Here is a 27836-nt window from a genome sequence, read left to right on the forward strand (position 1 = left end):
ACCGGAAAGATAAGAACTTTTAGAAAATGAGTTATTCTTGGCTTTCTTAGGTTCCAGCATATTTCCTATTATACTGTAATGAAGGATTTTCTTTTTCCAAATGATATTTTTGGAGCCATACACCTAATCAGTACAGGCTCCCCAGTCTTCCTATCTTGTACCTAGTGAAAAGGTCATGCAGTGTCTGAGAGCAAACAGCATTTGCTCAGCAGTGGCTTTTTTCCTCCAACGCTGCCTGCAATACATGTAGCCTTTTTTCCTGAACCCCTCTGGTCGGCATACCCATTTCACTGGCCATTGTGTTATTGCACATCCGTGGCTCAACATGGTATCTGCAGCTGTGTCCTTTTTTCCAGAAAAAAACCCCTGCTTTCAGAAGGCTCATGGCTGGGCAGCTCAGGGTGAGTTGGAAGAGGAGTTAAGGCTGATGTCCTGCTCACAAAAGGTCCAACCAGTCTCCAACAGACGGGGCTGCCTGTCTACCAGATCTGTGTCTCTACTGCAGTGCGTGGGAAGCTTGATGCCTATTTTCATTTACAAGTTCTCCCACACAGAAGCTGAGTGGGTTTGAAAGGGGAATGGGTTGATTTGCGATTAGAACCATGCAAATAGATGCTTTATGTTCAGCAATGCTACGTAAAATGAGGGTGAGGAGAATATCAAATAGAAAAGTATTAATAGCACAGTGTTAATTTGTGGGAACGTGTTTCCAGGTAAAGAGGCCAGCAGCAGGATGTGCAGTGCTCTGATAAAATAGCTACGTGAGATAATGTGAAGCAACCATGTCTTAGAAAGGTGTGTAAGGGAGCTTTTCTGAGATTGCTCAGTCAGATAAAAAAAAAAGTATGAAGGGAGACATAACACCATGGCTTCCAGCTCCTTTTAGAAGAAGCCTTTAATTATGTTTTATGTGTATTTAAGTTTATGTGAAGCTATTATGAGTAAGACAAGTATTTCTTTCTTTGTTTGCTTTTAACTTTTTTTATTAGCAGTTCTCAAGACAGTCCTAAGCCAAACCCCTGCATCTGACAACTTTGATCTTTGGAAAAGTTCATACCGGCTTTAAGTTTTGTCTTATCCTTCATCAGTTTGACGGATCTAGAACTCCCACTTTTATAGTATTAAAGGAAAAGAAATTATTAAGACTGATTGCATTTATTCAGATAAAGTAAGAGCCTGTGGAAATCTTGAGCACTTTTGCAGGTTGCAAAATGTTTTGATGAACTCGTTACAAGAGAAAAAAAGAAAGTCAGGTTTGAGAACAGCTTAGCACTTCCTCACTTCAGCTGGAACTGGATGCAAAGACACTGGAATACTATGAAGAAGAATTATTTTCTTTTTGTGTCCTCCAAGAATTGAGGACATTGTAAAATGAACAAAAAATACATAGCTCTCTTTAAAAGAAATATTCGGATGTCTCAGGTTCTGGTACTGTTTCTGGTTGGATGACTAATTTTGCAGCTTCTTATTCCTTCTTAAAGTTATTTCCTCAATAAAAAAGAGGATAGGATCTTTTTTTCCATGGATCTGTGGGAGCCTGGAGGTGACCACTGAGGGCAATAATGCTTAAGATCCAAATGGGCAAGGTTAAAGTGCTGATTTTTCCAGTCCCACTTCAATCAGTGAAGTGACTAGCACTGTTGTAATGATGAGATGAGTAGATGCTCCCAAAGATAGGCGAATATTAAAGGTTGAAAATCCTCAGGGAATCACATGCCCTTCTTGTGAACTGCTGGAAATATGCTTCATCATCAACTGCATACTATGGGTAGATGCCAATTATATGAAAGCCCGTCTCTCTAGATCTGTTAGTGTTATTTCAGTGCTTGGGGGCTGGAGCTTAATACAATATGCTCTTTTCTTCTCTGACTAGTAAAGCAGCACAAAATAGAATTATTAGTATAAATACACGTTGCCTACAAAATGTAAATCCAGCAATTAGACTTTTCCCTAGTGGTGTGCTCTAATGAGTGTTACCATATTCTTTGTGTTGCTGTAGGGAAGCAGTGGGTGTAGCAGTGGGGCTTGGCTAATTTATGAGGGAATCCTCGGGATACAAAATTTTTCCTTGATAAGAGGAGAAACAGCTTGTATTCCAAGCAACACTTATCTCAGGCAAGCTTGCCTCCCAAAAGTACAGCACTGGGAGCATCACTATTTACATCTTATGATATGATTTCTGAGTCCTTCTGACATGTGTGATCTGGTGAAAACCTTTATGGAAGGACTTATTTAATCCTCTTTAATCCTGAGAAACACTGTGTAGGTGGAGGGAAAGCTCTGACAAACAAGAGGTGGCTGGGGAGGGTTATTGGACCCTTTGAGAAGTTTGCCGTTCCCCTTTTGGGTTGAAAAATAAATTTGCCATTCCTCCTTTATGCACTGAGTTAGGTGTGTAAGACTGTTGATATTTTATGCCTTCATTTTCTTAATTTATGGCCCTGTGTTGTGTGCCCTGATTTGTATGTAGTGTAACGACTGTATTGTAATTATAGATGGTGAAACTTTTGGTAAAGCTGCAGTGGAAAATGCTTCTAATCTAAAAGGAAAATGCTGGGATTGTCTTGTCAAGACAGTATCTTATGTGGTTGCGTGACCTCTAGAAAAAAACCTGACCCATGGTAATCTAATTATTGTTTGTTGTGATGGGCAAATAACAAAGTAAATATTGGAGAGGACTGATTGCCATCTCCACTTTAGGAGAGGGATCTTGACAGCATTATTTCACTGAGCCCTATTTTTTCTTTTTCTTCTGTTTGGTAAGTTAGTACTTTGTGTTGTTGGAGGAAATCTAGGACAGCCGATAGGAACTCTGAATCAGATCTTGGGATTGCTGAGTGATATCTGTTCCCTGTCTGCTTAGGTTTTTTTCGCTCTCAAAGGTATCTCTGTTAGTGCGAGACGCTGGCAAAATAGAAACTAATGGAGAATCTGCGTGCTTCATGCACCTGAAAATCAGGCTTGATACTGAGGGTTTGAGATTAGGGTCCACAAACATAAGCAACCTTAAATATGAATATTTATTAATAAATTTATATGGTACTTAAGTAATGACAGAAGATGTAAATGACATCAGGGTGAATATATGTGCTAAATAAGCTTGAATGCTTTGGTTCATTATCAAATTTTTCTGTGGTTTTCATTATGTATTCCTGAGGGTGCATCCAAGGAGTTTTCTGCAGGCAGACCAAAAGTTGTATAACCATGCTAGATCCAAACCTAGCTTTACAGAAGGACACAGCCTTAGCGGTGATATAACGTACCCTGGTGATTAAACTTATCAGCGTGGGACATTTTCTTTGTTTGTTGTAAGACAGTCAGGTAGCACAAAGTATGGTTGCTGAGATAGATCCATTCATTACGATAATGTTATAAAATTCAGCTCAACTTTCAGAAAAGAGCACAGCAATGGGGAACCTGAGCTTTAAGCAAGCCCACTTCAACTTTTGAAGCAGCTCAAGCAAGGGTATTAAGTGAAAAACTTTTGGGAGCCTGGGTCAAATGCTTTGGCAAACATGAGTCTAGGTGGGAGTGAAGTCAGGAGATCTCAAACGCAGGAAATCTGAGAAGTTTTTTCCATAGTAATTTTGGATTCTTTCAGAATTCATGTGATAAGACTAAAGGAGTCTGTGATAAGGTTTAGTCCTGCCCTGATGAAGTCAGGGGTAACTTTAGTCTGAATATCAGGGGAGATGGTTGGCTTTCAGGCCTGGTATCTGAGATGGAACAGATAATAATTTCTTTATAGAATTGTGTTTCTGATACACAAAAGCCAAGGATGTTCTAAAATGGGACTTTCTTCTTACTGGAAAAAGTTTTCTCCCCCCAGTATATTTGTTCATTTGAGAAAATGGTGGGACACTTTCAGCATCAAAAACAAAACAAAAAACCAACCAACCAAACAAAAAAACCAAACCCAAAAAACATTTCCTTGCTTAAAGAACATTTTATTGTTAAATATAAGCTAATTATACACAACTGAAAAACAGGTCAAAATACAAATTAAACAGTACAGCATTAACAGAAAAAAAAGCTGTAACTGACCCAAACTGATTTTTTTTTTTTCATCTGGACTTTTAGTTATGAAAATTACTTTGCTTTTGACATTTTAAATTCATTTGAACAAAAAATATGGCATCTCAGATATTTTTGCAAGTTAAAAAGTCATTTTCTGCCCATTTCAGCTTTAGGTCTGGCTTCTTATCGGAACTGCCAGCTGAAAATGTGCTTGATGAGCCAAATTTAATCAGTAACTCCAAACAGTCCTAACTTCAGTGCTACTTAGAGTGCAGCCTGATTTTGATATCTATTCTGATTCCAGAATTCCCTTTGAGATCTGAGCCATGTGGTAAACTTTTGTCCATTACAAAGCTGTGAAGAGATCAAGGTATCTTGTCCCAGAACATTAATCGAGATTTTTATCTGGGCATCTCTGAGACCAAAACTAAAGGGTTTGCATCACCTCTTTTAAAACTTCTCAATGTTCTCCTGAAGGCATTTCTTTTCCAAATTTTTCTCTCTAAGCTCCTATAGATAATAGGTAATAGCAAAGATCCCCTACCTCTTTCAGTGGCGAAGTGATCAAGAACTGTAGATGCACAGGAGTGTTAACAACGTTCAAAGACTTAATTTGCAGGAGCTACAGAGGAAGGGAAGGAAGAAGAAATGAATAGCAAACATTAATGAGGTAGGACAGGCTGCAGTTGAGATGGCACTGGAGCTCTGCTCTTTGGGCTCTGATTTTGAACCAGTGGGGGTCTGAACTTTGCTGGATGGCAGATAAATGCTGGAGATTATGCCTCCCTCAATTAAAAATTGCATTGGGCAGTTGAGCTGTAGAGAGCAAACACCAGGAGAATTTGCACCCTTTCTCTGTCTTTCCACCCTCTCTCCTGATTTCTGGAGCCCTGCAAGGAGCAGGAACGTAGCAGGCAATTTAGAATCTGTGCTTTGCTTTTTGAGAAAGGTAACCTGGTGGGAACAGAAGCTGCTCACATATCTTGGGCTGTCTCCCACAGTAGCTGCAGTCTTTTGCCTACCTTGTGGCAACTACCCACCCTGATGATACTTTTAATCAGCAAAAATAAAACAGAGTTGATCTGCATTTGCCTTGCAGTGAATACCTACTGGGTTGGGAGACTGGGAGAGACATGAGAGGGATAGTATTCATTATTTATAGCCATTCCTATAGTGCTTATCACCACAGTGTCTATAAGTGAGCACCATCGACACGGCTCTAAATGTGAGATAAAATTTAATAATGCATTAATAATAATGTGCACTTGTCTGTGGTGGCAGCAGTTGTGACTGAGATTTTAAGTAATGGGAAGAAGAGAGAACTGCCACAGCTCAGTGAAGGTGGAAGTCTGCCACGGAGGAGGAGGAGGAGGAGGAGGACGAAGCAGGGGAGCCAGGGAGAAGCCAGCCCAGAGGCGCTGGGGTCTGCCCAGGAGTCAGGGCAATGAAAGACATGGGTGGGGGCTCGGCAGGTTTGCAAAAATTAAACAGCATTTAATTTCTTTTTTTCTTTGCATTTAAACACCGTATTCAGGAGTAAACAGGAATGTACTTGAACTTAATTATTATAGGCTTCCCATGCCGCCATGCCATATACATATGAACACATGCAGAGGCCTGTGTGGCTGCTGCTCTGAGGTAATGGCAGAAGATGACCAAGCCTGGAGTTTGCCATCTTAAAAGGCTACAGTTCAAAGCTGGCAGTCCGGCTAATGAAACCTCTTTCTCCCCCCACTTGTTTTATTATGCTATCCTTCTCTCTTGCTCAGCCCTGTTCCCTTTTCCTGCCTCTAACGTGGAAGAAGTCAGTTTGTACCCCTCTGTGTTAGCACTGGGGGGGGAAGAGCCGTGGAAAACGGCTTTAACCTCCTGCTGAGGCAGGGGTGAAGAAAGGAGGAGGTGCAAGCAGAGCCAGAAGCAGATGCACCTGAAGCAGTGCTGTTTGCAGCCAGACCTGCATCCAGATTAATTCATTTCTCATTCATCGCTTCCATTGCTACTACCTGCCCGCGGCTTATCATTCGGTTGCATGACCTCCTATTGAAAAGCCCTGCAATAGCAGGCACAGCTTTGGCAATACAGGTTGAAAGGAATGAAAGGAGTTAAGAAACAAGGGAGCAGTTTCTTCAGATACAGGTCAAGAGGTCTTTTTTTCAGAGGCAAAACCGCAGTTTGCAGAGGTGGATAGTATCCCTGTGGCAGGGCAGGTTGTGTGTATTGACCATGGTGCTCTGGTCATCCCTCTCCCCATCCCTAAGCAGAGTTGATTAGGTGTCCTGCGTAAAGAATCCATGTTTAAACCCACTTTCTAGCTGGAGTACCTAATTCATAAGCACCTTCAGGAGTTTCAGTTCAAATATTCATGAAAGAGTTCAAATATTCATTTGTTGTAATAACGACGTAAGAGATGCTTCTACAGAGACTTGGCTTCTGTTTCTTTCCTCTATTGCTTTTCTGTCACATAAGAGATGCTTCTACAGAGACTTCTGTTTCTTTCCTCTATTGCTTTTCTGTCACCCTTAGACAACATCTGCTCCCTAATGCCCTCTGCTTTACCTCCTCATCAGGTCCTCTTCTATGTGTTCATTTTCCATGATGACACCAGAAGACCTGTGAGGTGTTCTGTTAGCCTTTTCAGTTGAAAGGGTCCTGAAGTCAACACAACAATGCGCATTTACTGAGGGTGTTTAAGAGGAACAATGGACACACTCAGTTGTCCCACCCACAGGAAACACTGCTAGATGTGTAAATAAAGATGACACCCAAAAAATCAGGAGCCAGGAGCTGAGGGTCATGTCTGCTAAGCAGCCTATTTCTCCTCTATGCCAACTGACGTTATTCTAGTTGTACCAAGCCTTTCCTCTGGAAAGGTCCATGGTTGGGAGAATCCAGCATCTTCCTAGAGCAGGTGGTAATCTTTAGAGAGGAGTTGTGTGACGTTACGAATCTCATTAGTCAAGTATCGCGTATTTGTTAGCTTCCCGTTTCTGGACAGATATTATGGGACTCCATTTCACTGAAGATGTCCAGGATGTGACAAATCAGCAGCAGGAAAATCCTAGGGTGTTGAAAGCAGAATTTATTGTGACGAATTCACACTCAAACTACTGTAGCTTTTACAAATAGACTTTGCAGTCCATAAATCCCCAAGCTTTAAGGGAACAGATAAGCTGGTGCAATACATCCATAGTAGCTTTAGAGTGACAGACAGTGTGGTGGCCAGAGCAGACAAGTTTAGTCAGTGTGATGGTGTGTTGCAGCTACAGATGCTTTCTGAAACTATTAAGGCTGGAGTTTTCTTTCACTGAATGTCTCAGATTAATGTTGGAATGGTACATGAAGCCCATAGTTAAAGCTGTCAGGATCCATAACTCCTTTAGAGGATGAATATTTTTGTTTATAGTGGAGATTAATGAATTATATTCTATTGTCCCAATTTCTGATATTTTAACCCAAAAAACCCAAATGAAAATAGTGCTGCCCCTAACTGTAAGTATGGCCCTCTCGGTGGCTTCACATGAGCATGTGTGGGTTTATTTCTTTGTTTGGCTCAGGAAGCACAAGAGTCTAGCATCTGGCTGTAAGGAACTAGCAATGAATCCCTCTAGAGTAGGTGGCTCTCAGCTGGTGTAGAGCCATTTGAGCCAGCTCTTGTGCCAGCCACCACATGTTGGCATAGGCTTTACAGGAAAGGGTGATGTGGAAGCAAGAGAGCAACAGATATAGCATCATGTGCTCACCAGTCTGCTGAATTTCAAGCAGAGGTTTGTTTTTTGTTTGTTTTTTTTTTGTTTGTTTTTTTTTTTAGTTTGTTTGTTTAAAGTCTAGGTAGGCTTATATGAAGTTATAGCTTCCATGTGAATATGAAGTTTCATGCAAAATTCTGCAGGGTCAGTCCCAGAAGTTCCAGGAAGGAATGTATGAACCTTTTATTCATGCTCAACTTCCTTTTTTCTCATGGTCTAAGCAGTCCATGCAGCATGCTGACATGTGGCAGAAAACTTTTTTTTCAAAAGTTCTTGTTTCCATTGCCACAGATTGTTGGCTGGTGACCATGCACAGAGAAGAGGATGTGTTGCAGTGAGGGAAGCACAAGAATTCCAAGGCTGCCCCCTGGGAAAACAGAAAAAAAAAAGAATGAATAAGACCTACAGTAACAGAGGCAGGGCAATGTCCACAGTGCACTCTGGCAGCTGGTATGGAAGTGCACAATTTATGATTCCAAGCAACTGGTTCACCTTTTAGGTATTTTATAAGACGAGCTCAGTAGGATGATGCAAGCATTGGCAGCAGAAGATAATGTTTCATTTCTGTTGGCTCCATCCTATTGTCTGATTTTGCTAATTGCAGTAGCTTTGGCCCTCAGAGACAAATTACAGAGATTATCCGCAAATGCTGGAGAGGGAGCTTGAATATTTTTGACATACATTTGCTTTAAAAGTGGAATTTTGTAAATAAAACTTTTACTTCTGTATATATACTGAGAAGGACATAAAGATCAGATGTCTGCATTTTGGATTAAATTCCAAAAGGCATTAAGAGCTTTAGAATTGAGATCATTAGAGCTGTTTTTTGAACACTCCGTCTATATGATCCAATAGAGGGTAAAAGTCAGAGATGGGCAGAAAGGCTAAATGGCTTTGGCTTGAGCCCTTGCTTGCTTTAGCAAGGAAGAGAAGTGCCAAGAGCAGTGCTAGAGTTTTTTGGCAGCTTCTCTTTTCTCATAGCTGCCCCTACCCTTTCAAAAAAAAATTAAAGATTCTGGCTAGCTTGGTAGCAAAGGCAATATTAAGCACCTGTGTTCCAAACAGGCACGCGTGTGTGTGTGTGCCACTGCTGATCCATCTGTGAAACATGGCAAATGCCAGCGGGGGCGTGCACAGGGGGTATGCAAAGCACGTGGCACATGCCCAGTCATAAAAAGCTTGAGCAAACAGTGCTACATGCCATGAAGTGACAAGAAGAGATTCAAGAGCTGGCTTTTATCCTCTCAGGTTTTCCAAGAGTAAACACCACTGAGAAGCGTATGCCTGACCTAAGGCAAATCCCTCCTTCTCCCAGGTGTTACAGCTGCTTATCCAGGCCCTTCTGTTCAGCTGGAGTCAAGTGTGGCAGGGAAGGAACTCTGATTCCCTTGGTTTAAAATAGAGTTGGTACTTTATGAACTACAAAGAGAGGAGTTCTCCTAAGATAACACTGTGCAGGAAGATAGGAAAATATATTAGAGGATCATTGGAAGATGATGGTAAGAGAAAGTGGGAATGTGTCTGAAATAGGTATGACATAGCAGTTAAGTCCCTTTTGATGTGAGATATCAAATGTAAAGAGACAGCAAAGCTAAGATGGGACAACGACAGAGTTGTCAGGAGCCAGGCCATTTGGGGTTTTATGGGCCAAACTTAGCCATCATTTGGCTGTTACCTCAGCATTGGTTCATCTATTAGTGCAGGTTAACGGGATCTCCTAGATCACTTGCAGGAATCAGCTAATGTGCTTCTATACCACCACAAACCAGTATGTTCGTGGCATTGTGTGGTAGTGCAGTGTTGGTCAAATAGTTTTCACTGCAGTTCCCTCGTGACTGGGGGTAGCATTGGCTGGGTGCAGGTCTTCCAGGCCGCCTCCCCCCTTCAGACCTGGGGGCTGTCCCACACGCCTCTGTTGTGCAAAGGGTATGGGTGGCAACTTGCCCTATCCAAAAGATGCAGAAGACTAAGCACAGCACCCTGGTTACAGCTATGAAAGGCAGTATGTGTTCATCCATGGGACTGTGGGAGATATCACGTCTGGGATTTTGGGAAGGTTCGAGTTTAGTTTGCCATGCCAAAACCCATGATGTAGTTTGAGACAGGAGTCTGTCATTTCAGTAGCCCTACTCAAGTGATTAGGTTAATAGTCTAGGATTTAGAGACATGGATTCACTTTTCTCTTTCGCAGATCACTAGCATGTGACTCAGCGTCTCCGTACTCAAGTACTCATCTGGCCAGGAATGGTCCTGGGTGTATTGGGAGGATAAATAAGTTGAAAGATGAGACGTTCAGATTTACACTGAGGAAGTCAGTGGTGGTGTAATATCATAGCTAGACACTCCTTAAGTGCAGTTTTAAGTAGGGTGCACCACAGAATGTGTATTAATAAAATATGAGATGGTAAAAGTCTGTTTTTACTGATCCTGGGTGGTTTTCTTTCCTGGAATCCCTTTGAAATAGCAAGAATGTAGTCATTTTAGCTTCTTCATTAAGTGTATTATTTAATCCCACACACTGTAGTTCCTTAAGCATAGAAACAATCTACTTTACACTCAGTGGGAACAGTGAGATGCCCCAGAGCATATTTAAAACAGAACTCCCAGACACAATTACTTGGCTTAAAAGGGCTACATTTATTGTTACGGAAAAGCTCACCAAAATATGCAAACAAATCCTAGTCATTGCTATTCAATTTCCTTTCTTTCTTAGAACCTGAATAATATAACTAAACACTAGAAAAACTTGAATTCTTTTTATGATAACTAAAATTGTCTCTCTTCCTCATGTATAACAAGTCAGGTCTAAGCCAGGTTTTTCTCTTAACTTTTTTTTCCCCTACTTCTCCCAAGTATCTATTCAGTAGTGTTTGCTGACTGGATTTGGCTGTTTATATTCTCAGTATTGTTATTTGAAATTACATATGTTATATTTAGAGCCAGAGTGACATTACACACACATACACGTTATATATATTGTGTATAGTCTGCTTACATATACCGTGCACAGACACAAACATATGCACCTTATGTGCCCACATTTGCAGATGTGCTCAAGCTGTTTATGTTGCATATATACTATATGCACACTATTTAAAATATTGCAATTTTAAAGAAAATTTTTTGTAGGGAGCAGCAGTTTCAGTAATGTTTGCTGAGTGGAAAGCAATAGACACTGTTAAAATGTAAAAGACTTGCAAATGAAATGCTGTCTCACTGCATTTCTCTTTTCTAAAATCTCTGTGTCTGGACTGAGAATGTATTTTTCATGCCTGGATTTAAAGAGAGACCTCTCAGGAGAGTTAAATAGAAACCAAATAAAACCACAGCATCTTTGTTTGGAAAAGTCTCTGGGAAAGATTATGCAGTGCTTAAATCCTGCTCTGCTTGTAGCAGGTTTTGTGACTGTCAGGTTGACATATTTAAATATTTTTTTTTCTAAAAAAGCCCCAACAGTGAAATATATTATACCTGTAATGAAGTACAAAAATTGTAAAGTAAGAAAGATAATTTTACTACTTTTTTTTTTTTTTCCTTTGTATGTGTGTCTCAGTTTGGAAAAGTCTCTGGGAAAGATTATGCAGTGCTTAAATCCTGCTCTGCTTGTAGCAGGTTTTGTGACTGTCAGGTTGACATATTTAAATATTTTTTTTTCTAAAAAAGCCCCAACAGTGAAATATATTATACCTGTAATGAAGTACAAAAATTTTAAAGTAAGAAAGATAATTTTACTACTTTTTTTTTTTTTTCTTTGTATGTGTGTCTCAGTGTCTGGTGTTAAAGCAATGTCTTAAAATATACAAAGCTAATGCAGTTAGAAAGGTTCAAAATTTTCTCTATGTGGGCAGAAGGTGCAAGGGCTGTCAGATGAGCTTGAAAAAACCCGAGACCCTTTGGTTAGAGGTAGGAGACAGCTATGATATCCACAAGGACCTGTCAGCATGGAGGTGTGGTCATGGTGGAGGGGCAGCAGCAAGAGAAAAGTTGCCTCTTACAGTCTCTTGTCAAGTCTATGGATTTTCAGTGTAGAAGGACAACTTCTTGTCACCTGAGCAATCTAGTTTTAAAAATTGTTTTGGGGGCTGTCATGTTAATTTAACACTGTCAGGAAGTTATCGTTAGAGAAGAAGGGGATGAAGAGCTGAGCATGTGGAGAACTTTCTGGTGGTGACGTGCCTGGGGTCACGCGATGGGAGAGCGGCTCACCCCTCATCACACCCGTGACTGCTCTCAGCCTTCTCTCCTGCTGTTTAACCTAAATTTCCCTGTTCTTAACATCACGCTGTCGCTACTAATGATACCTCTGAGCTATGTACTAAATTATTCTTTCTCTGACTTTCAGTTCTTCCTTTCAAATACATGAAGAGTTTCTAGCAATGCTTTTAGCATAGATGGGCTGGACTTGCAACCAATTACTGTGTTTAACTGAATCCCAAGTGATCTTAAATCTGAGAGAACTTCACAAGTTGTCAGGGCTAGGTGAAGGAAAATGTTTTAAATTAGTTTTATCAATAATTTCAGTGCTTTTCCTCATTTTAACTGTTATATTCTGTTGTAGTTTGGAGAAAAGAAAACCTTATTTTTTTTGTTAGAGATTTTTGATAATACGCTCACAGAGAAAGCCTTCTGTACGGAGGGAAAAACAAGACTAGGAAAATATAAAAAGAGAATGACAATATTATTTACTTTAGTAAAAAATAAATGAGATATTTTGGGAAAAAAAAGTTGCAAAAAGAAATTAGAAAAAATAACATACCTTCTCACTAGAAAAAAATGCCCTGCTGGGTGAGAAGTCAGCTTGCATTAAAAGAATAAGGAAAAGAAAAACATCAGCCAGTTGTACCATACATGACAACGGTTCACAGCTATGTGAGGAATCTGGTCAATAAGCTCAGCACCAACTGAGCTATCCTTGGTCACGGCAGGGAGGATGACTGAGGTCTCTGAGGAAGAAGCTACTGTTGGAATTGCTTGCATGAAGGATCCTGCCCCTTGAGGCAGGACTGCCTCAGAAACTCATTTATCTGCCACCTGACAAAGGATGAAGCTATGCTGAGGCTCAGGGACTCCCAGTATTTGTGAGTAATCATGAGTATCCACGAATAATGTAATTTTTGTCTTAAAAGAGATCAGCAAGCAGGGGGGTTATATGTTTCCTTCACTAAACAGCAGTATTGTGGTTTTACTGCTGCTTCAACAGAACTCTAAAGTCAACAAAGCCTAGCTCTGTAATATACAGTATTGCATTCATTCTAGTAAGAATTGTCCCATAATTTGGGTTCATTACTTTGAAGGGACAGTGCTTGGATTGGGGCTGTTTTGGTACCTATGAGAGTTACAGCTTCACCCCTCCATCACTGTATGGGGGTTGGAAAGCCCACAAGTGTTTGTAACAGCCAGAGGCTGGTCCTTGCCAGACTCTCCCTTTAGGCTGAGACTTTAACACATAGTGCATTCCCTTTCACTTTTGTGGATACATCATCTCGGATGTCTGTGACTTTTCACAAATAAATTCAACAGCTGAGTCTCTTATCTCCCTCTGGTCTAGCAGATTTCTGTATCAGCTATTCAGTTTGTGTCTTAAAGTCTCCCTTATTCACCTTGACCCTTTCTACTAGCAGTAACCAGTCAGCTTGTCCCTCGGAGCTTTAGCAGTGTACACCCAGTTCTGCTTGACTGTCTAACACTTTTCTAATCTAGATTTTCTTTTCCCTTCCAGCCCTTAAGCAGCAGGAGCTATGTTCTTCTTGCCTGCATTGTCCTGTTCCAGTCCTAAAGATAATAACATCTTGTAGGATTCTTATTTCTTCTAAATTGATTGGTTTCATTGTGCCTGTTTTATAGGCACAAGGGGGTATTTAACACCAACATGTTGAAGAATTTAGCTTGCTCTTTCCCAGTAAGCAGGGGGAGATTGTAAGTTTGAGCAGACAGACAGACACGTTTTTCACTTCCACGGTGGTCACTGACTCCAGCGGCACTACATGGCAGCCCAGTTCCTCACTGCTGTGGTACAACCTGAGGAGAGGTTTGGGGAGGGAAGGAGGGCTGTCTGCAAGCTACAGAGAGCATATGCAACTGGGTAATGTATTGCTGCATGCACTGCCTCCTTCCTTCTGCTGCTCCCACAGTAAGACCGTAGACAGTTGGGTTTTACCATCAGTGAATCAAGCGCTGGTCAGAATGGAAAAGAGGACTGATAGCTGGGGAGAAAAATAATTGCTCTGGGATGTACCCTGTTCCTCAGGTGTATGGATTAAAAGAAAACACTGCTCTGCAAAATGGATCATTGATATATTTGCCCTTCCTCTTTCAGTGATGGAAAGTGGTTTTGCACAAGGAAGATGTACACGTGTGAGCGCGTGAATACACAGGCATACGCATACAGCTTCTAAGTCAGAGCCAGAGGGTGCACACCTGGTACTGAAGGTGTGGTGCTGCGGGTACATCATTGCTGACGTGTTTCATTCTTGTCTCTTTTGAAGCTGCATTATTCCTTCTCACTTGTGGTGCTCTACAGTTGTGAGCACTGCTAGATACAGAGCAAAGAAATGGTCCTTTCCTCTCAAATGCAGCTATATTACCTTTACTACATTTTTTTAAAAATTCACCGGATTTTATTGCTATTACTGAACAATATAAAATAGGGAAAATAATAGCTCAGACAGACTGTGAATGGATGCTAGCTCTTTTGCTAATTTTAAGCTCTAAATATCCTTTCAAATATGTCTGAAAGTAAATTTTCCTACCCCTTGTTATTAGGATGAATCTGTTTGTTTTAAGATTTATATTTTGCTTTGGTTCTCATTTTCTCTGTTCTGTTCTTCCAGTTTTGGAAGTCCCTGAACTGAAATAGCTGAAGGTGGGAGACTCTTAGGAAAATGTCCCCCATCCCCTTGTCTTGTTCTTATTCTTACTTGGGCATCTGCTTATGGCTACTGCTGGCAACAGAATATGTCTAGGCACACCTTTGGCGTGACCCAGTGTAGCCACTCTTAGGATTGTATTTCATTTGACAGTGGCTTGAATTTACAGGAAATAATCCTATAATAATTTCCTCTTTTCAGAGAAAGACATACTTGGCAGCAGCTTAAAGTGGTTTAGGCTTGCGAGTCCTTCGTTTCTCATTTCCTATGAGCTCTCCCAATGATGGGAAGGAGAAGACTCAAGTGGTTTATCCAAACTACACTCACAGGCTACTCACATGGTTTGAGTTCGTGAAGTAAAGGGATGCTTTGTGGACTCAGATGTATAAGGCAGTAAAAGAGTAAGGCTCCATTTTAGGAAGGAAAAATAAGAAAGGAACGTATGCCCAAGCAGCCTGTGGAAATAATGCTGCAGCTTCTGAGAGCCAGAGACCCCTGAGCTGTCTGGGCAAAGTGGATGGGCACTGGAGGGACCAGGCATAGCATCTCTGTGAGTGTCCACATGGGAACTGCTCTACCAGATTTGTGACTGCAGGGTATCGAGCTGAGAGGCAAGTGACTTGATAGTCAGCATGCTTGATATCGCACTACTCTGGTGTTATTTCTTATTCTTCCTTTACTGTTGGTGAGCATCCCAGGGTAGGGAGCGTAATTTGTCCATAGGAAGTCCATTGCTGATTGTGAGGGAGGAGGTGAAACCAGGAGACCAGAAGTGAAATTAGAAAAGAAACCTCAATGTCTTCAGTCTCAGGGCACATCTCCACAGCCAGCCGTGGAAAGGTAAAGTCTGTTGCCCTTTCTCCTCCCCTCCCACTAGCTGAGGGTGAGCCACGTCTGATCGTGCAGCCCTGCAGCTATCACTGAGCCCAGACTAATGGGCAAGCCTGGGAAAGTGGGATATTTTAGCATGGGAATTCAAGTGCCAGCATAGCTTTGGGACCTGATCTGGTTATGCCCTACCAGTCAGGCAGAGGTGGGTTGCAACTGCTGAATGTGCCCATGTCGATGTGCCCTCAGCCCAGCGTGATACCCAGGACATCACTGAGGCTTTTGGATCCCCAACTTCCACTAAAGCTTCTGGGCACTACTGTGCTGTTCCGTGCTGTACAACGTCCTACTGACCGCAGGACTGAGTCAAACTTTAATACAGGACTTTTAATCTGATTTTTTTTTAAATATATCTCAATTTCTGTCGCTATCTTACTTGATAGTCTTTTGATAGCTTGGAGTCAGCGATGAGGTTGAAGTCAGTTAAGTGGTTACCTCAGAGATGTTTCCAGCACTCTCATGTGGCTGGTCAGTACGGACAAGTCTGCATAAGGTCTACAAGTGTCTGTTACCTCGTGAGGAATGTAGCACTTATGTAGACACTAAGAAAGCAAGAAAATATGTTTCCTGGAGCCCTGTGATGACATGATGTCTCCTCTGACTTCTGATTAGCTCCGCTATGTGTCAGCTGATCCTTCTGAACTCCTATTCAGTATTTATTGTTGCCTTTGACAAAATCATGTAAAAGTCCTCTTTTACAGGACTGGGTAAAAATTCCAAGACTTGTGGCTAAGAATGAGAATCTCAAGAACTTCTGAAATGACACACATTTAAATCTTGTTTGATTCTTTCCATCAGCTTCAACAGGTGAAATTTCTCCTCCTCCTTCTCAGAGATCAACTCTGGACAAAATTCCCTTTAACATCAGTTGAGCTCTGTCCATCCAAGCACTTTAGACCCACAGCCCATTAAAATCACTGTGAATCTTTCATAGACCCCCTCTATGAGACTGGCATAAGCCAAAACCATACTATGATGCTCCCTGATTTTCATACAATCTCTGTTACACCTGACAGATGAGATTAAGTGACTTAAAATTATGATAGAGGCATGCGTTTGGGTAACTCATTTTAATGATGTCATATCCTTCCAACCTCATTCTGTGGCACACGCTGGTGCTGGAAGCAGCTCTGGCTTTGTTTTGAGTAGTGTTATGAGGATGCTAAACCTTTGACCTTCTTTTTCCTTTCTGCATGTAGAAAGTCCTGGAAAATTCCCTAATGGCACAAATTATAGGAGGCACCAGACTTGACTCTGGGAACCCTGAGCACGGTCCCTCTCTCCCTCTGCTTTTTTTCCCTACTGCACTTGTCAGACTGTGAGGAGAAGATAATCTTCGTTTTACACAGGGGAAATTGGATGCAGTGGAAATGTATCACAGCAGTGAAAAAAGAATCGACAAATAACCCCCCTCAACATGGTGTTCAGATGTAAGGATTCTTTATTCCCTCCCCTCCCAGTCCTTGCTGTTCTTTCTGAACGATGACGAGAGGAATAACACTACCTCCTCTATCTCAGAGCAGGAAATCAGCAAGTATAATACATGCATATGCATAAAATTCAGCAACAGGAGCTATTGCCAATTTAAACCATTGTTCTCCTAATTTAGACAAAAAAATCTCTCTTGCTGTCTTTATAGTTAAAGCCTCAAACAGATTAGGTCAAGTCTCTGCAGACAAAGTAATTCTGTGGTGCTTAAAATGATGGGAACTAATCTCCATGAAAGCTGAGTCCAGGGGTGTAGGCTATTAAAGATATCTATATGCTATAGGCAGAGGAGAAGATAAGAGGTCCAGCTCATAATGAGAAACGATAACTCTACACACTTTGTTTACAGTTTACCCCAAAGACCACAGATTAACACAAATCTCAGAGCATCTTTATTACGGCACTGCATTGGAGAGGGGGCTGCCAACAGAGGATGGAATTGCTAAGTAGGCTGGGACCATCTGTCCTCTCAGGGAGGTGAAAACGTGCATGATTGAGTGACACCTGCTTGTCAAGTATGGCCTGCTGGGAAATTTTCTCTTGGATCACTGAGCTCAGAGTACATTACCTGCATTAAAATCAGACAAACAATCTCATCAGCAGTATGCATTTAAGCAACTCATGGAAATACCAAAATAAAACATATATTCGAGATCTCCAGATCTTGCAAGATTAGGAGCTCATGCTTTGTTTTCCATATTGGCAAGCTTAGTTTCTGGTGGAAATTGAGCATTTAAAAAAGACATTTTCTGTTATTTTAAGGATCACTGGAGATAAACCAACAGGCAATACAAGTTGGCTTTTTTTTGTTTTGTTTTGGTTTGGTTTTTTTACTTTAAAAGCATTGAGTTCTCACTCTAAAACAAGTCTTTGCAGACTTTGCATGGATAAAAGCATTGTCCCTCTGAAATGGAATAATTTTGATTGCACTCTGCCTTTTGATTGCACTCTGCCTAATGCAAGGAATTGCCGCTTTTTAAATATTTAACGACCTTGGAACATATTTAAGCAATGTTTAATAAAACTATGTAAAGAAGGACAGGAAAATATGGGATGACACTTCTGTCTGAACTCATGCTGTTGAGAAGAAAGCTACTCCTTCCCTGCCCTTTCAAAAAACACCACAGCATGAGTTAAGGTCAGAATGTCAGCTTGAATTTCCAGTATAGATCCTGATTTTCCTCTCTAATGTGGTTATCAGTTTGATCACTAGACCTAAATCCAGATGCCACTGAAAATCACGGGTGGTTTTATCAGTGGCTGTAATGAGGGGGGTGTTTGTGTCAGGATTACCTTCAATGTGATTTATATTTTTTTTTTTTTTCAAATTAAGGCTCTCCTGCTTTTTATTAAACAGGAAATATTTCTATGCTTGACATTATCTGATTCTAATTAGTGTTTTCACTTGTTGAATTCCAGAGTTATAGGCACAAAAAAGATCTATTGAAAACAAATATCAAAATTACAGAAGAGGAGGAAGAGAGAAAAAGTGTTTAGCGGTAAACATGTATCCTAAGTAAACAGCACTACCAGTCCTATTGCAAAATAGTTTGTAGCTCTGTCATTGATTTAATAAAGAAGTAATTCTATGAACCTTCATTATTAAAGCTCATTAAAGACAATGAAAAAAACTTCAGTGGACATTGAATCAGGTCCTTGCAGTATTAAGAGGGCTGGTATGCTTCAATTTTCAATTTTCCAGTCAATAACTAACACGTTTCTTCTGGACCATACAACGAAGACTGTGTCCATTGCTTTCATTGCTGTGGGTGCTGAAGCAGCCTGCTAGCACTGTGATACAAGTGTAAGTGCAAGGGGCCTTTCTCTCTGACAAAGGGCACAACAGAAATCCAGGGAAGCAGCGCAGGATCCACCGTTTTCATGCATAGCCTGTAAGTCCTTCTGTTGGTGTCAGTGAGAGCTGTAGCTGTCCACGAACACATCAAGTTTAGCTGAGAGCTCTGGGGTCACATGTCTTGCTGCTCTTCAGAGGTCCCACCTGAATCAGTTCTCCTGTCCTACAAAGGTCTCATCTAATTTCCCCATGCCTCTGGTCCTGCTGGCTGTGGGGTGTAGAGTAACCTGCGGGCAGGAGGCTGCCCCAGGATCAGCAGAGGCACAGAGCTTGGTCTGGCAGTGCTGCGGCAACATCTTCCAGTGCAGCGTGGGGTGCTGGAGACCAAGGCAGGAACCCTGTCTTTGTGACCATGGTGCTGATCTGGAGCTGTTGGAGGGCAGGGATTGGATCAACCAGGTGCTCCTTCCTCTTGTCAGCTGTGACTGGGGAGGGCGATAGAGCCTTCTTTCTCCTGCATGGACACTTCTTCAGTTACTAGTAATGATGGTATAGATTTTATTGGGTCTTGGCATTACTGGGCTCCTGCCTGTCTCTGGAAATTTCCTTCAAAGCATGCCAGAGAAATCAGCTGAGCTACATTAGTGCAAAACAAGCAGAAATGCAGGGAACAGTGAGGTCCCTTGCTCTTAAACAAATATCTTGCCTCTCGGGTGTGCGACCTTGCTGGCAAGTCATGCTGTATTTCAAAGGGATGAAATTATTACATTAACAAAAATGTTTCTTCGGTGACCTCGCTCTGGCTGTTGCCATGCTTACCTGCAAATACAAACCAAACAGATGGGCTGGTGCTTAGCCAGGGAGTCAAGAAAGGTCTCTTTGGGGGGGAGGAATGTTCACACAGTAACTCATTTTTTTAATTTTTTATTTATTTTTTTTAAATTTATGCTAGTTTGTTTAGACTGGAGTGCTGGAAAACCAACTGCGAAGCATATTCTGCTTTTGGTGGGGGCTTGTGCATGACATCTCGGATCCTGTGCTGTGGCTTCTGACATCCTTGTTGGTAACCCAAACACAGCCTGCAGATATGGGTTGACACTGGTAATGCTCCTTTTTGGCTGCTATGGTGAGATGAGAAAGTGTTTGATATGGGAGTGCTCTTCAAGACGATGCTAGCTGTGTTCTGCTTTATTCTCAAGAGCTTTAATTGTGGGCTTTAGGTAATTTTTCAAAGCAGATTGCAGGTGTAGTGTTACTGCTCTTCTTTGAGCAGCATTTTGTCATTCGTGAACATACCTTTCTTTTTTTCTTTCCAAATGACTGACTTCAGAATATTAACTTACAATTCATTGATGAAAGAACGACTAATAATTATACAAAAAATTAGGGAGACTTGCTAGAGGGTTTTCTTGTGTGAAAAACACAGTTGAAAACAATTCATTTTATTCTGTATCAATTCTTCTGCCATCTCATCTCCAGCACACCTGGTGCTTGTGTATTAAGTGATGTGATTAATATCTGTCAGATATGGTTTGTTTTCTCACTAATTCTTTAGCAGTGTGGGAATCCTGTGAAAGAAGTACATTTTCAGTAGTGTGTACTCCTGTTCTCAGGTGTATTTGATGCTGTGTGTTTGCTGGAGATAGCAGCGTCTCTTGAGGTGAGTGGAATTTGGGCTCAATTGGATGTTTTCCAAGAGAATCCTTTCTTCCCAGAAAATTCCTGTTTGTCAAATCCAAAATAATCTATGGAGATGGAGGAGAACAGGAAGAGTTTTGATGACTTTTCTTTTCCTGCTAGCTTGCCCAGTGGATGCTGAGGAGAATGTGGGACCCAGCTTCTTAGCTCCTGTACATAACTGATAGCAGAGCATCTCTGTCTCAGAGGTTCCTAAAAGATTTGGGAGCCTGAAAGCCCAGACTGCTAGCTACTGATCCTGCAGCCCCTGGTCCAGCTGAGCTTCCAGCCTCCTTTCAAGCTCTCTTGTTTCTAGTTAAGAAATTTTCAAAGCTCTGGGAATCTCCCAAATTCATAGATCGTATCAGCTTTTCAGACAGGTTGCCATGAGTTGCATTTCCTAGGATTCATGCGGTTCCTAGTTTTGAATTGGCTTCCCTGAGAGACCCTCTCAGAGTAGAGGTTCCCAGTGGCTGCAGGACCTCTGGTGCTGGTGCAGGGCTCTCAGCACGTGACTGCCAACCACGCAGATAGTCTGGGGTCCATCGGGTCTGAGGCTCTCACGTATCCATAGAAGTGGTCCCACCTCTGCTGGAGTCAGTGGTACTTGAGCAGCTGGTGGGATTGCCCAGCTTGTATTACAGATTTGGAGCTTGTATTTTCTAGAAGGTTTGAAGGTTTTGTACCAAACTGAGATGAAACCCTCTTTTAAATGGAGTCACCTCTGCCCAAACAGATGTAGAGGTGAAGCTGGTGTGCTCCTGATTTCCTGTAGACTCTGTTGCTTGGTGTGTGACCAGCACCTGAAAAACCTAAACCTCCTGTAAAGCTTAACAACAAACTGGAAGATTATCTGGAAGATTTTATTTAAACCAATCTGGTTTTATGAACTGGTCATTAGCTAGCTATTGGTGTGCTCATTGAATTCTTCTGTTTTCAGAACTTAAGATCTGATTTCTGTTGACATGAAGGCTACTTTATGCCACTGTCACTGTTCAAAGTGGTTATTCAGTAGATGTAAATATAGTTTGCTCCTACCTTGAGGTCTGTTTTCATCACCAGAAATGTTTACAGGGGCCTTTGTTTAAATGGAAATCAGGGTTTTGAACTGCAAATACATTTAATATGGTAAAGGAACACAAAGACACCTTGAGCCTATTCTGGGCTCATTAACGGACGAAGATACCGTGGCTTCAGTGGCTTTATTCTCAGTCTACAGAAGTGTAACTGAGAGGTCCTTTGTCTGCATTTTCAGTTCCAATACAGCCAATAGAGAAAAAAATACAATTTCCTTGGTCACATTTAACAGCTTCCTTCTATTGTCTCCTACTTGCATTTAGCTTTTGTTCTTGTTTTCATATGTTTTCTTTTCTTTGAATAAATGGATTTAAAAAAAAAAAAAAGCAGTGTTCAAGCAAATGACTCTTGTTTGAAACACAGAAAATGAATAGGGGCCTGCAACTAAACAGGCTGTAACATGCTTTCAAAGCTGATTGTCTGAAATGCTGGGGCTCTACTCCACCCCCTCTGTTCTGCAGTTGTGGGCTTGAAAGCACCTCAGGCAAGAGACTGTTGGAGCACTGAGAGCTCTGAAATTTTTGTTTGCATAAATTCATAATTAAATACTCTGGTGTGAAAGAGAAGGGGGAAAAAATGTTTTCCCTGCTGCTTAGCAATTTTAAATTGGTTGGTTCTTTCTGTTGGTGGGGGCAGCGAAATACTGTCAAACCTAAAAATGCTTCTGTTTATCTGGGAATGCAGTGATGCTTTTGCTCTTGTTTTACATGTACAGAATATACATTCAGAGAAGCACTGAGGGAGTGTATCATTCAGAGAATGGGAATCATAGAGCAATTAATAATTCAGGTCTGTTGTATCCTGACACACACAATAGTATGGCATCAATCTTGAAATTGTATACAGGGAAGTATAGTCCATCAATCACTTTGTTCTTCCACCCAATTTTGAATAATTTTTTATTTCTATTTTTCTGATTTTCTGTGGAACAACTTTTTCAAGCTCTCAGTGGATTATTTTCCCTTGAGAAAACATAGCTCAAGTAAAATATTTTCTCCCATACTCTTAGTTGATGTAGAACAATACAAAATCTCAGAATATATTCAGTGTATGCATTAGAGTATCTTTAGTAATTGCTCCTAGATTTTTTCCTAACAGTGCTGGGATGTAACTGTTTCTAGGAATAGCATACTTGAAATTTGATAGTTAAGATTTTCTATATCTAAATCTTTAGAAGTTTTAAACAAAAATATGGTGGTGCTAAAGTATTTGTTTTCACATTACAGATTGTCAGGAGAGTTGGTGGTGTTTGTAAAGTCGTGTTTGCATGTGGCAGGAGTACTGAGAACACAAGTAGATCCAGGATTAGGCCCCTGCACCAAGCAACAACCCAATTTTAAATTCCAGATTACTCTTAAACTGACACAGTAGAATCCTGAACACGGGTGTGACAGATCCAAGATTTTATCTGGCCATCCTATTTAGGTGCATCATCCCCAGGTGTTGTCCCCTCTCTGATATTTTGCTATTTGTCCACCTCCATTTATCGCTGTCTCCTTATGCTGGAAATACTTTTCCTAGGACATACATTTTTGTGACAAAACCAATTGGTAACATTAATAAAATAGACTTGCTTTTAGAAGTACAATTCAGGACAGCATTGCCTGTTGCAGTCAGCTGCATAACTGCTCACGGGGACGCTGGTGGCCCAGGGACCACAGCAGCAGCCTGGAACCCATGAGATTTGGGTTGCACTTGCAGTCTTGCCACTAATCAGCTGTAATTTGCAGCAAGTGTTCCTACTTCTCCATGCCTTTGTTTGCTTTCTCATTTGTTGTTGTCAGCTGCAGATAATTAAAGGAAAAGAAAAGAAAGGCAAAGAAGTTGTAGCCCTGTTCCTCCCTGTCTGCTGGGCACTGCCCAGGGTGGTACGTGGTTGGACAAGGTGGCAGAGGAGAAACCTGACATCTTACCCTGCTACCAGTCACTTTCTTACATTCAGATCACATCTTATCTGCTCTGTTCATCTAAGAACAGTAAGCTTTGGGGGGCAAAGATGCAGCTTAATATGGTCTTCTGCAGCCCCTAATACAGTATCGATCTCCACCTCGAGGGGCTCATCCAAATCCTAAGGAAATTTAAATAATTATGGTGAGAACATGAAGCTTATTCTTTGGCTGCTTTGGGAAGGGAGGGTCTGTTTCAAGTCAGTACCAGTCTGGAACGACAGTCACTGCAGCCTGGACTCTGCGTTGGCAAACCTTCATTACCTGCCTCTTGCTGTTTCCTAGACAAGATGCAGACACTCAAGGAATTTGTTTAACGGGGGGCCCAGTTGCAGAAGGAGACTTCTGGCAGCCACATCCAGAGCGGTTTTGTTTGGAATGAGGCTTGATGAGGGTGCAGGAGCAGCATCCTGCAGGTAAACCATGTGTGACAGATTTATGGTTTCAAATAGATGGTCGGTGTGGCGGTAACAATGCTTGGGTCCAGCTGCTTTGGGTTTATTGTTGCTTACTCCCCTGAGGCATCAGAGAGCACCCAAAAAATCTGAGGAAGAGATAGAAAAGAAAGAAAGAAAGAAAAAAAAGCCACGTATGTGAATGTGAAGAAATTTCCACCATGAGGATGAAGGCACAGAAAGACAGCTAAAAGCTGTCACATGTCAATCACATAAAGGGTAGGAAGCATATGCAACGCAGTTAATGCTTCTGAACAAAGGGGACAGAAAAAAAGAGCACCCAAAAAATCTGAGGAAGAGATAGAAAAGAAAGAAAGAAAGAAAAAAAAGCCACGTATGTGAATGTGAAGAAATTTCCACCATGAGGATGAAGGCACAGAAAGACAGCTAAAAGCTGTCACATGTCAATCACATAAAGGGTAGGAAGCATATGCAACGCAGTTAATGCTTCTGAACAAAGGGGACAGAAAAAAACACTAGTCTCTACAGTATCGATCTCCACCTCGAGGGGCTCATCCAAATCCTAAGGAAATTTAAATAATTATGGTGAGAACATGAAGCTTATTCTTTGGCTGCTTTGGGAAGGGAGGGTCTGTTTCAAGTCAGTACCAGTCTGGAACGACAGTCACTGCAGCCTGGACTCTGCGTTGGCAAACCTTCATTACCTGCCTCTTGCTGTTTCCTAGACAAGATGCAGACACTCAAGGAATTTGTTTAACGGGGGGCCCAGTTGCAGAAGGAGACTTCTGGCAGCCACATCCAGAGCGGTTTTGTTTGGAATGAGGCTTGATGAGGGGGCAGGAGCAGCATCCTGCAGGTAAACCATGTGTGACAGATTTATGGTTTCAAATAGATGGTCGGTGTGGCGGTAACAATGCTTGGGTCCAGCTGCTTTGGGTTTATTGTTGCTTACTCCCCTGAGGCATCAGAGAGCACCCAAAAAATCTGAGGAAGAGATAGAAAAGAAAGAAAGAAAGAAAAAAAAGCCACGTATGTGAATGTGAAGAAATTTCCACCATGAGGATGAAGGCACAGAAAGACAGCTAAAAGCTGTCACATGTCAATCACATAAAGGGTAGGAAGCATATGCAACGCAGTTAATGCTTCTGAACAAAGGGGACAGAAAAAAAACACTAGTCTCTGGGTATTAATTATATACTGAGCTGCTAATAAGTTGGAGTCAGTGTGAGTATCAACTTCTGATATATACCAGCCTTGGAAAACAGGTACAATGAAGGATAAGACAATTTAGAGTAGTATAATATTAACCAGGGCAGTCCAGGTAAAGTTAGTAAGGAGTGCTGGCACTGCACCTGTACAAACACTCCTGCCCTTTCCAGGGCACTTGCTGGCAGTGATGCACAATAAAGGTGCATTGATCTCTTTTATCTTCAAGCCAGTGGTAAGGTCTGAAATACTGTGAGTGAACCAAAAGACCTCATTAACTTCAGCTATCAACAACAGTCTAATGTAAAAAAAAAAAAAAAAAAGTTAAAAATCCCAAGCATCATCTCAAACAGTCCCTCTCTCATTATCTCAGCCCTTCCTGGAGAAGATCAATAAACAATTTGCATATTTTTTATCAATATTTAATGTAATGCAGCAGGATGCTTTTGATGGCTCGGGTCCTTCTGTGCACTCTTTTAACATGACAGAGACTAAGAGCCCAGCAGGTGCTCAGGTGCTGGGGTCAGTTCCTAGTTAAAAACATTAGGGATTGGTCTGGCTAAATAATCTACAGCTGCCCATCCAAGGGCAGGAGTGAGAGCTCACAGAGCATGGTGATGAATTTTAACGATCTGGGAAGACAAATGAGCCTGAGCTGCCATGCAATTAGTGGGCTGTGGAAAGATGTGTTGGGTCTAAATGAGGGACATGATCTGCTCTTGACTCTCAGTGTGGTAGGAGCCCTCCCTCTGAAGGCTGTAATGAGGAAGGTAGATGAGATCCCAAACAGGTTGACAGAACAATTAAGGAGAAAATGGGAGTTGATTCAAAATGCAGTATCGCCACTGATGGCACAGATATGTACAGACCTTCCCCCTTAAGAAGCATGCACAGCTATTCAAAAGTCGGTAGGTGTTCCTATGAATTCCTTTCACTCCTGCATACTTAAGAATATATATTTTTAAAAATTTTATCCCTGAACCAACCTTTGCTTAAATATAAAAATAGCTTGGAAGAAAAGGCATGGCTCTGGTCTCACTTACTGAGGTGTATATTGGGAGTAACTCCTCTGAACTGTCTGCAGTGAGAATTAATTCCAGGGTGGTGTATCTTGTGAAGATCCATGTTTTGTGCATTAGACAAGAGGCAGTTTCCATCCAGTGATCACAGTATTGTTTGGGTCTGCTTGATTGAGACTTTAAAGCTCTTTGATGAATGTGAGGGCTCAGAAGAGCTGGAGGAGATGTTCCTGCAGTCTGCCTCAAGAAAACTCTTGAGTTATTCCTCTGCCTCTGAAGAAATAAAAACAGGCTTAAAATGTGCCATAAGAAAAGAATATAGATGTTAAAAATAGTTATGTTTATAGAGGAATCAAGTAATGATTACTAGCTAGATGCCAGAAGACTGCAGACAAGTTGAGATTTTGCCTATTTAATTAGAAAAAAGGTATCACTCAGGTACTACAAATAATGCACCAGGCAGGAATAATCCGTTCAGTAAATCTAGTCTCACTTTTCTGCCTCAAAAATAGCAAAAAGAAGAAAGCAATTTCCTTGAACAGTGCTCATTATTTGAACATATTCACTTAGGCTGATGATAGGAAACGATTAGAGAGGTGATGTCGGAGCTGCATTAAACAGATCTGGTTTTGTTGATAGGACAGGTTTGGCACTTCTACTTCATTAGAGCAACATGACTTGTCATACAGATCACACAGTGTTGTTGCCTTTGTTGGACTGGACAATGCCACAACCAGTGTGGACACTTGCATTTGCAAACTGAAAATAGGTTTCTACAAACAATGTTGCATGTTGCGTTATTCCATTCATAGTAGCTTCTGAGCTGATTAACGATGGCGTGCAGTCAGCTTTGTTTTCTCGAGTTTGTAAAATGCGGTGGCTATAATGTTTGCAGACATAAACACAAAATAACATAATGGACAGGGCTGGAGAGAATTCATGTTCAGAGTCAAGGAAGAAGATACAGAAGCTTTTCACTGCTTCTTCCCCTGGTTACTGATAAACCATGAAGAACAAGGAGGGTGAATGTTTTATAAGTAGCCACACAGAGCAGTAGGGCCTAGTCTGGTTTTTCAGCTAAAACTATCAAGAAATGTTTATGTTAATGTTCAAGTAGATTGGGAAAATCTAGAAATAAACTGGAGATTGTTCTTCTCCCTATATTGTCCAGAGAACTGGCTACAGGTTGATGGCATTGATATTCAGCCTTTTGTGACGGCCTGGTACAGCAAAAAAAAGAGAAATCCAGGGAAATGTTGCCTTCTGGGAAAACTCAGTATTTTCACTCTTTTGTTTTCTTCCATCATTGGCTTTCTTACCCATTGCTCCATACAGAGGACCGAGCTATCTGTAAGCTCTGTTTAAGCCCACAAGAGCCATTAGGCTTCGAGCCATATATTCGTACTGTGAACCACTACTTTGTTATACACAGAGATTTACAGCAGACAAGGACAAAAGTATTGCTTTAGCTTTGCAATTCTTGGTGAAGAAACAACCCAAACCTGGGAAAACGGAAATGTTTCATGTTTCTATACCACTGTTGTAAAAAATATAATTTCAACTCTAGATTTATTTTCTAATTGATTAATTTGCTAGAGCTTTTTTTCTTTCAAAAAGTACCTGATTTTGTTTTCCAATAACAATTTCACCTTAATAAACCTGTTTTCTAGCCATCTTTGTTTAGGCTAGGTTGTT

Source organism: Egretta garzetta, unplaced genomic scaffold (genome assembly GCF_000687185.1).
Source record: "Egretta garzetta isolate BGI_Z169 unplaced genomic scaffold, ASM68718v1 scaffold185, whole genome shotgun sequence".
Classification (NCBI taxonomy): domain Eukaryota; kingdom Metazoa; phylum Chordata; class Aves; order Pelecaniformes; family Ardeidae; genus Egretta; species Egretta garzetta.